Source organism: Lemur catta, chromosome 9 (assembly GCF_020740605.2).
Source record: "Lemur catta isolate mLemCat1 chromosome 9, mLemCat1.pri, whole genome shotgun sequence".
Taxonomy (NCBI): domain Eukaryota; kingdom Metazoa; phylum Chordata; class Mammalia; order Primates; family Lemuridae; genus Lemur; species Lemur catta.
The window spans coordinates 59,017,512-59,026,504 of record NC_059136.1 but is presented as its reverse complement, the minus strand read 5'-3'; the positions used below and the strand labels follow the sequence as shown (position 1 = coordinate 59,026,504).

At 35.1% G+C, this 8,993-nt stretch overlaps 1 long non-coding RNA gene across 1 annotated transcript; it reads left to right on the top strand.

Annotated features, from left to right (window-relative positions):
* Nucleotides 1-255: 255 nt before the first annotated feature.
* On the top strand, nucleotides 256-6,256 carry LOC123644333. Its single transcript, XR_006737108.1, has 3 exons — nucleotides 256-414; nucleotides 3,767-3,833; nucleotides 6,242-6,256. It is a non-coding gene; the product is annotated as an uncharacterized LOC123644333 (long non-coding RNA).
* Nucleotides 6,257-8,993: the final 2,737 nt, after the last annotated feature.

Here is an 8,993-nt window from a genome sequence, read left to right as displayed (position 1 = left end):
AACTTTTAACTGTTTCCTATTCTGAATCCATTTATGATGAGGAAGTGAGCCATATTACAGTCTGAAAATTATGGATTAAGAGAAATTTGTTTCTTTTGTGGAACTGTCTAACTTAAACAGTTTTTGGCATGACTAACAAACTCTTAGATCATCTTAGAAACGGTATACTTTGTGTAGCAGGTGTATTTCCTAGTGTATGCTGACAACAGGAAGAAAAATACAGTTAACTGATTCCAGCTCCCGAACAACCTCAGTCTGGAGCCTTTCTCCAAAGCCTTGGCAGGAGATCTATTGGAATACTCTGACTGTCCACATTCTTGGAAAGACGGCAATAGGAGCAAGTTGCTTTCATCCAGCCAGTTTTCTACATTTCTACAGTATGTGAAGTTTAACCTCTCAAGGAATCTTTAAAAGGTAACAGAATTTTAACACATTTAAGGAAGCCTATTAATGCTAATCTCTGTTTCCACCCATGCTCATAGAACTTGACTCATTCCACATATATTTCTGGGAGAATTTCCCTAGAATTCATAGGGAGTAAGTATTTTAAAACATTAATGAGCCTTGTATACATTTTTAAGAGTATATATGTACTTGTCAATTTATTTATAAGAAGGATGAAAGAAATGTTATACGTATGGTTTATATGAGTTAGAACAGTTCTCCATTGCATTTTTGCTAAATTGTTCAATAAATGCTTTTTTCAGCTAATTCATTAGGAGCATATGAAAATGATCTTGTCACTTTATTATAAAAGGTAGAGAAACAACCACCTTTTGAGATATAGTTAAATTTTACTTATGACTGGCTAATGATTATACTGATTATTATCAGATACTATATTTAAATCATCTAAATGACTACTATCCAATAAAACTTTCTATGCTAGCTAACACGATAGCTAATAGCTATATGTGGCTATTAAGAATTTGAATGTAGCTAGTGTGACTGAGGAACCAAATTTATAATTTTATTTCATTTTAATTAATGAAAATTTAAATCTAAATAACCATATGTGGAAAGTGCAGATCTAGGCTTTACAGTACCATCAATAAAATTTCTAAAACAATTGTTAGGCTGGGCACTGTGGCTCATGCCTGTAATCTCAGCACTTTGAGAGACCAAGGCAATAAAATCGCTTGAGATCAGGAGTTTTAGACAAGCCTGGACAACATAGGGAGATTATCCTACAAAAAACAGATTAGCCAGGCATGGTTGCATGTGCCTCTATTCCCTGCCACTTGGGAGGCTGAGGCAGGAGGATCGCTTAAGCCCAGGAGTTCAAGGTTACGGTGAGCTGAGCTGACACCACCGCACTGTAGTCCAGGTGACAGAGCGAGACTCCGTCTAAAGAAAAAAAAAAAGGAGGCCGGGCGCGGTGGCTCACGCCTGTAATCCTAGCTCTGGGAGGCCGAGGCGGGTGGATTGCTCGAGGTCAGGAGTTCGAGACCAGCCTGAGCAAGAGTGAGACCCCGTCTCTACTAAAAATAGAAAGAAATTATCTGGCCAACTAAAAAATATATATACAAAAAAATTAGCCGGGCATGGTGGCTCATGCCTGTAGTCCCAGCTACTAGGGAGGCTGAGGCAGTAGGATCGCTTAAGCCCAGGAGTTTGAGGTTGCTGTGAGCTAGGCTGATGCCACGGCACTCACTCTAGCCCGGGCAACAAAGTGACACTCTGTCTCAAAAAAAAAAAAAAAAAAGGAAAATGAGGAGAAGACAAGGAAAAACTACCTGGAAGATATTGTTGGTGAGTGGGAGGAGATGAGATTAATGAATAGCCTGAACAGTCCAGAATAAATCAGAAGTGTGGTCTGGTCTAACCCCACTTAGTGCTTCTGTTAGACTGAAATTAAAATCACCTTTGCCCCCCATCTTTATTTCAGCTGGTTCTTTGTTGTCTTTGTAGACCACTGTCCTCAACTAAAGTTATGTGAAATGTTTGCTGTGTGACATTTTAATGTTTCTTAGTGGGTGCCTAGAAAACTTTTGCTTTGTGAAAAGCCACTATCACCCTTATCTATAGCAGCCTCCAAAAGGATAATGAGGAGTCAAATAAGGAAACCAATTACAGTGAATTTTCCAATACTCATGGAGATATTTCCACCAATATGGAATTAAGTTAGCCATTAAAAACAGTAGGAATGCATTATTTCAGAGTAATAAAAACTGGTCTTTATGATTAATTTAAATACAGCCCATTTGAGATTTGATTAACTTTCTCTTTCAGTCATATTACATTTTTGATGATGCGCTTGCACCTCTGGGGAGAAAGTTTCTATTTATTAATAGATTTTTCAAGTGGAAAAGCTGAATGAAATGTCTCAAGACATTCTTGGAACAGTTAGAAGCATGAAGTGCCCAGAACTTTCATAAGAAAAAGACAACCTGTTTTCTCAAGGTTTGTAGTCCAGCTAGGGAAATTCAAGAAATAGGAGGTTCTTAACTCCTGTTATTATCCTTAGTTTGTGGAAGAGAAACCAAAGACCAGAGGTTAAGTAACAGATAGCTGAGTGGTAAAAGGGTGTTGCTACCTGCTCCTTTGCTTGATAGATGAGAAAGATAAAGTGTGTGCGTGCATGCAGGAGCACAGATATAAAGTGTAAGCCTCAGGGTTCAAGGTCAGTCAAAATAATGAGTATTGAAGCTGATTTGCTCTGTTTCCAATTTTAAAAACAGTTTAATGAGGAGATAAGTTACGTAACTTGCTTAAGATCACACAGATAATTAATCGATGCCTTGTGTTTTAAGTCCACATCTGCCTGACTCTAAAACCTTCTCTCTGCAAGATTGCCTTGTTTTATCCCTTTCTAGGTATTCTTCAGCTCTATTCATGTTTCCTGCTTTCCCCCCACCCCCGCCCCTGGCCTTCTCTCTTCTTTGGGAGCAATTTAGCTGAGTTTTCTTTCTTCCAAATGCTTTCCTAACTTTCCCTCACTGTTTCTCAAACTCTTTTCCTTTTCTCCTAAATCACAGTTTTGTTTTTCCTCTATTGAGAAAGATGAAATGGCATCAAAAGATGATTGCATGTTTAGATTAAACGTCTTAAAGTTGTTTATATATCCTAGCCTCCCAATTCCCCTTCTAAGAATTTATTCTAAAGAAATTATCAGAGATATCTGCAAAATGTACATACAAGGAAGAAAATTCAAGCACCATGTATTATAGTATTGAAATTTAGAATAATTGTAATGCCTAATGCTAGGTTAAACACAGGCTAAGTAAATCTTAGTGTGTATATATATGTATGTAATATAATGGACTATTACAGAGTTAAGTAAGATAATGAATACTTAATGACAGAAAAATGTTCATCATATATTATTTAAAAATTCATTTATTTTGAACTCACTTATTATAAAATTAGAACATTACCTGTTTCTTTAAATACCATGTGACACCATATGACAGTAAGTGAAAGAAACTAAAAAGTATCTTCAAAAATAGTGTTTAAAAAAGATAATAGTATATTCAATATAACTTAAATGTAGTGAAAAAATATATGTATAGGAGAAGATTAGAAATATATACACTAAGATGTTGGCAGTTTTTATCTCAAGATGATGGCATTGTGGGTGAATTCAATTTTTTTAATTTCCAGTTTTTTGTTTCATTCTTTTTCAATGAACATTTATCAGGTTTAAGATAAAGAATACATAACAAATTTTGTGTAGACATATCTCTTTATTAAATTTTATTATTACTTTTCTTAGAAAAAGGGTAGGTTGAAATATCAGGAAAAATCTTTTGTTTTTCTCCTTCAGACTGGGAAGACTATAATCAGAGACTGGAAAGTGAAAGGATTGTTTATGATTCACCATCAAACCACAGGTCTTTAATTATCATTCTTAATCCATATAATATTAATTCCTTTTTGGCACCAGCTCTGTACTAGGTGAATGGTACAAAAGAACCATAAGTGTATTAAGTGCCCTACTATTCAGAGCAGACAGAAAAGGAAATCCTCTCTAGTTGCAGTGGTCAAAGAGCTTCTCTAGGAGGAAGGCTTTGACTTGGACTTTAAAGGATACAGAAGATTTAGATTAGCATTGTCAAATCCTTTGGCCTTAGGATTCCTTTATAACACTCTTCAAAATTATTGAAGACCCCAAAGAACTTTTGGTTACATGGGTTATATCTATCTGTATTTACCATATTAGAAATTAAAACTGAGAGAATAAAAAAATATTTATTAATATATTTTAAAATAAATTGCATGTTAACATAAATATTTTTGTGAAATAACTATAGTTCCCCAAACAGAAACATTTAGTTAGGAAAGTGGTATAGTTTCACATTTTACATTTTAATAGAAGAGAGCTATATTCTCATATTTGCTTCTGTTGTGATATCATACATCATGTATCCTCTGGAAAAGTGCACTGTATGTTTTTAAGAGAATGAAAGTGAAAAAGCAAATAGCATCTTAGAAGTATTATGAAGATAGATGGCATTGACATTGTGGGCCCCCTGAGAACTGCTGTGAGAACCACTGCTTAAAAGAGACTGAGAAAACAAACAAACAAACAAACCAAAGAGACTGAGGGCAAAATAGAGGGATGGTATAATCTTAGAGGCAGGAAAGCACAAGGCATATCAGAGATAGAGTGAACAGAGAATCTGGTAGTTGTGAAAGATTCAGATGGGGGAGGTAGAAGTGATATGGCTAGAAACATAGGTTGGAGGGTCATATTATGTCACTTAGAAAAACACTAGCCTCCTTATCTATGACCATCTTCACTGACCTCTACTTTTGACATCAGAAAACTTCAGGGCAGGCGTGATACAAGACAGATTCATATTTGGTCTCAGGAAATTCTAACGTTATACGGCTGGCACCATTCTTATTGATTTGTTGATTGCTTTCTTTATTCAATTTATTTAGTGTTTACTGCATTCCAAGAGGTAAGTTAAGAACTAGTGATACAAAAGTGATAAGGACACAATCTGTACCTTATAGGAACCCCCAAATGAGTGGGAGATTCAGATATTGAAAAGATAAGCAATACATTCATTAATCTGCCAGAACATAGAGGAGAGGGCTGCTAATCTTGCCTGGGTGGTGTGGTGGCATTTGTGGGTTGGACTGGAAGTCCTTAAAGTTTGAAGTCCCAAATACCAACAACCAAAAAATTGAACATAGTGAGAAATACTAGAAGTATAAAGGATGACAGATACAGTTCTAGAGTTCATACAGTAGATATGGGGAGATGGTCATACAGTACTAAGGAAAAATTTCCTGAATATATGTTCTCTTTTGAAAGTACAAATGTACAAAGTCTCTTTCCCCTAAAGCCCTATGGGATCTTTCTACTGCTGGGCCTGGGAAACACCATCAGTTATCTTAATGTCTGTATTTTCTTCACTTGGATCACCTTTTTCAGTTTTTTGTTCTCCTTTATGACTCAGTAACTAGAATGAAGGGGAGGAAGAAATTTAGATAATTACAACAGTTTTAAACCACGTACTGGGGAACACCTTTACTAGCCCAACTAATTATGATTAAATAAGTAAATAAATAGAGAACCTATCTCCCAGCACCACCTGCAGGGGATGAGGAAGTCTGCAACAGGATTCAACACTTTCTTTTCTGCCAGAATATCTTCAATCCAACATTCCTTTACTGAGCATCCACTGAGTAAAGAGCCTGATTTTAGTAGATGAGGAGATGCAAAGACCAATAAAAGGCCATCCACTCATACTCTAAGGAACATTATTAGAGCTTGGGGATGTTTGTGATGATTAGAGTAGCTTGGAAAGAACTGATTAAATGTAACAGAATCAGGCTTCTTTTTTGCAGATTGAATAGTAAAGCAACTACTGTGTTGCCTTTTTGTACCCTCCACTGACAGAAACTGAGAACAAAGGTGATTTCACCCTTTTATAGAGTGAACAAATAATGTTTGTTTTAGAAACTTTAAATCTGTTCAGTTTGCAACATGATGAGAAAAGCCTGTGTTGCACACCATTTTAAGGTTGCTTTTTTCCTAATTTAAGGCTGTCCTCAGATGACTGTCTTACGAGGTGGCTCTCTGCTTATAAGAGGGGTCAGATGGAAGAAGATACATGTATTAGTATAATTCCATAAGCACCTATTTGAATAAAGTGTATACTAGTAAGAGGCTTTTTCTTGCCTTATCAAATCATGTCCTAAAAGCTAAGAAGAATGAGGTTTCCAAACGTTCCTAGCATTGTATATAGTCTTGCAAACAAGTATAAAATATTTTCTCAATTTCTAGAATTTAACAAAGAAGCAGAATGTACCAGATACAAAAGAAACAAAAGAAAGGAAATGAGCATTCATAACACTCTCAAAACAAAGACAGATTTCTGCTGGGTGAGTGATCAAGAATATGAGTAAGAGTGATCTTCAGAATGGCTTTCAATGTTTTTCTTTGTCTGGATTTAGAATCTTCCTATATATACAGTCAAGACTTTTAGGGAGAGTGGCCACTCAGCTATCACCCATCTCAGAACTCCAGGAAAATGCTCACATGAATTTGGGTAGTTATATTCTGTTGTTCTCCATCTTTTCTGCTAGGCTTTTGAACTGCCTAATGCAGATTAAGGCTTGAGTCAACACTTCCAATTATATTATTTTCCAAAATCACACCAAAAGGTATAAAAACAATGATATGGACTCAAAAAGTATAAAAGCAATGATATGGACTGGTAATTAGAATAATAAATTCTCAGAAGTATAGGGGTCTTATTTATATATCATGTAGTCCAGTATTTCTAAACGTGTGGGTCCTATATCTGCAAAAGAATTTCTTCCTCATTACAAATTCAGACTACTGGCCTCCACATCAAAACTATTGCAATCTCTAAGGGTGGAATCCCAGAATCTGCTTTTTAAACAAGCTCCTTAAGTTGATATGTGCCTTAAGGTTTCGGAACCACTCATCTAATCAGACTCCCTCATATGACAGGTAAGGATATAATATGAGAGAAGTCAAGTGATTTGGCCAAAGTGGCTCAGCCAGTCAGAGGAAGAAAGTGGACGAGATTCAAATCTTGACTCCCAGACTAGAATTTTTTCAACTGTAAGTAGTTTGTATTTATTTGTAAATTTCCAATAGACCTCAATGAAAAGGGAATTTGAATTCTTTGTTCCTTGACATTCTCCAAATATTTAATACCCATAATTTATCATTAATGGATCCTCAGTATTTGCTAAGTCAGCTGTTGCCTTCAAATTTAGGAGATATCAACTACAGAAGCTTGAGGACAAAGGTATTTTGTTGTCTTGTTACCATCCCATTCCCCTTTGCAATAAGATATGCAAGTTCATTTATCAACAAGAACATACACTCATTTTTTTCTCAAATCACCAAGAGACAACAATAAAAAGTAAATGGAAAACCCTGCTACTAGTGTTAAACAAGAATATCCCACTCTCTATAACAACATACCATATGGTATTTCCCTACCTTGTTCAGTATTTAACCTAACAATTTATTGCTAGGCGTCTTGGCAGCAAGCTGTGCAAGTAGAAGTGGAATCTGATTGAGGTGAGTTAATTAATGTGGTGGCAGCTTGGAATGTTGTCCAGCTGCCAGTGAGAATTATGTTTGTTTGCCTTTGGCCCAAGTGTGAAATGGCTGGCTGTTGATTTCAGAAGTGTGAGTGTACATTTTTATATCTCACATGAATGAATACATTTTTTGTATCCTACACATTTGGGGAAATGCTAAAATTTATTGGGTCATGTTATTTACCACTTGTGTGGCAGAAGGAGAAAGGTGGAATTTTGCCCCAGAGGTTGATTCTGCATCTGTAGAAAAAGCAAAAGCAGGTGGCATATAAATCCATGAGCAGGTAAATAAGCCACTTGAAATTAGCTCATCTAGCCTAATGTTTTAAAGAATAACTTTAAAAAGGAGGTAAAAAAAGATTTTTGAACCAGAAAAGAATAACTCTTGTAATGATGAAAGGATCCTGAAAGTAATAAATGTAGTTTTAAACTTCCCTTGAAAGCAATGGCTTTTGGATTTACTATTGACTTACATTTACTATTTTTGTTTTCTTTTCACCAAACACATCCTTCTGTTGAAGACAACATCTCACTGTGCAATCTTCCTTCCTATCAATACCTGATGACAGTGATTCCTGTGATGTGTTTTTGATGTTAAAGGTACTATATAATTTTGACTGGCTGTTACTGATATGAGCAGGCAGTTCTCCAATTCACGCAGTCAATAAGTGACACTAAACCAACGAAGTTCAAAGTGCATTTGAAGGGTGTCAGATATTATTGTTCTCCTATTTTTTTCTGTGTAATATCCTATTAAGATAAATGCCTTGACAAAAGTTCACCTTAGTAAATTAAGGAAATGGATACTTAAAAATATAATGCATAAACACATTTCTTTATTTTACCATTCTGAAAAAATTTAAAACACACTAAAACTAAAGGAAATAGCAGGTAGAAGATATAAGAGCAAATAATATGAAGAGAATTTTGCAAACCAAACAAGTGTTACCAGAATTCCTTTGCAATGATGAAAAGATTTCCTTAAACTTTGATGTTACCATGAAAATATAAGAAAACTTTAAAATAAAAATGTTCACACTTTGGAAGATGCTGAATGAAATTAGTTTCTCCAGTTAAAAATCTAGTAAAACAATAATATTTTAAATGCAGAAGTGTATAGAAAAACCACAATGCATTTCCTGCCTACTGAGGACTTTTAACCTGAAAAGATACAATAACTTTTAAATTTTTATTCGAGTGAGAGGTGCTTTGAGATTTGGACTTCATTTTATTGCTGTTGAAGAAAGTCTTTTGGTCACGTGCTAAATAATAGAATATGATGTTTCTTTTTTCCCCACAGGTATTTGATACAGTGTTATTTATGATGCTTTTTCTAATGCTAAACATTTTTAGTAACAGAAGTTATTATAATTGTATATAAGGCTTATAGTTAACCTTGGTTACTTTGTTATTTTCCTTTATTAGATACGGCAATTTCAAATATGAGAAAGACA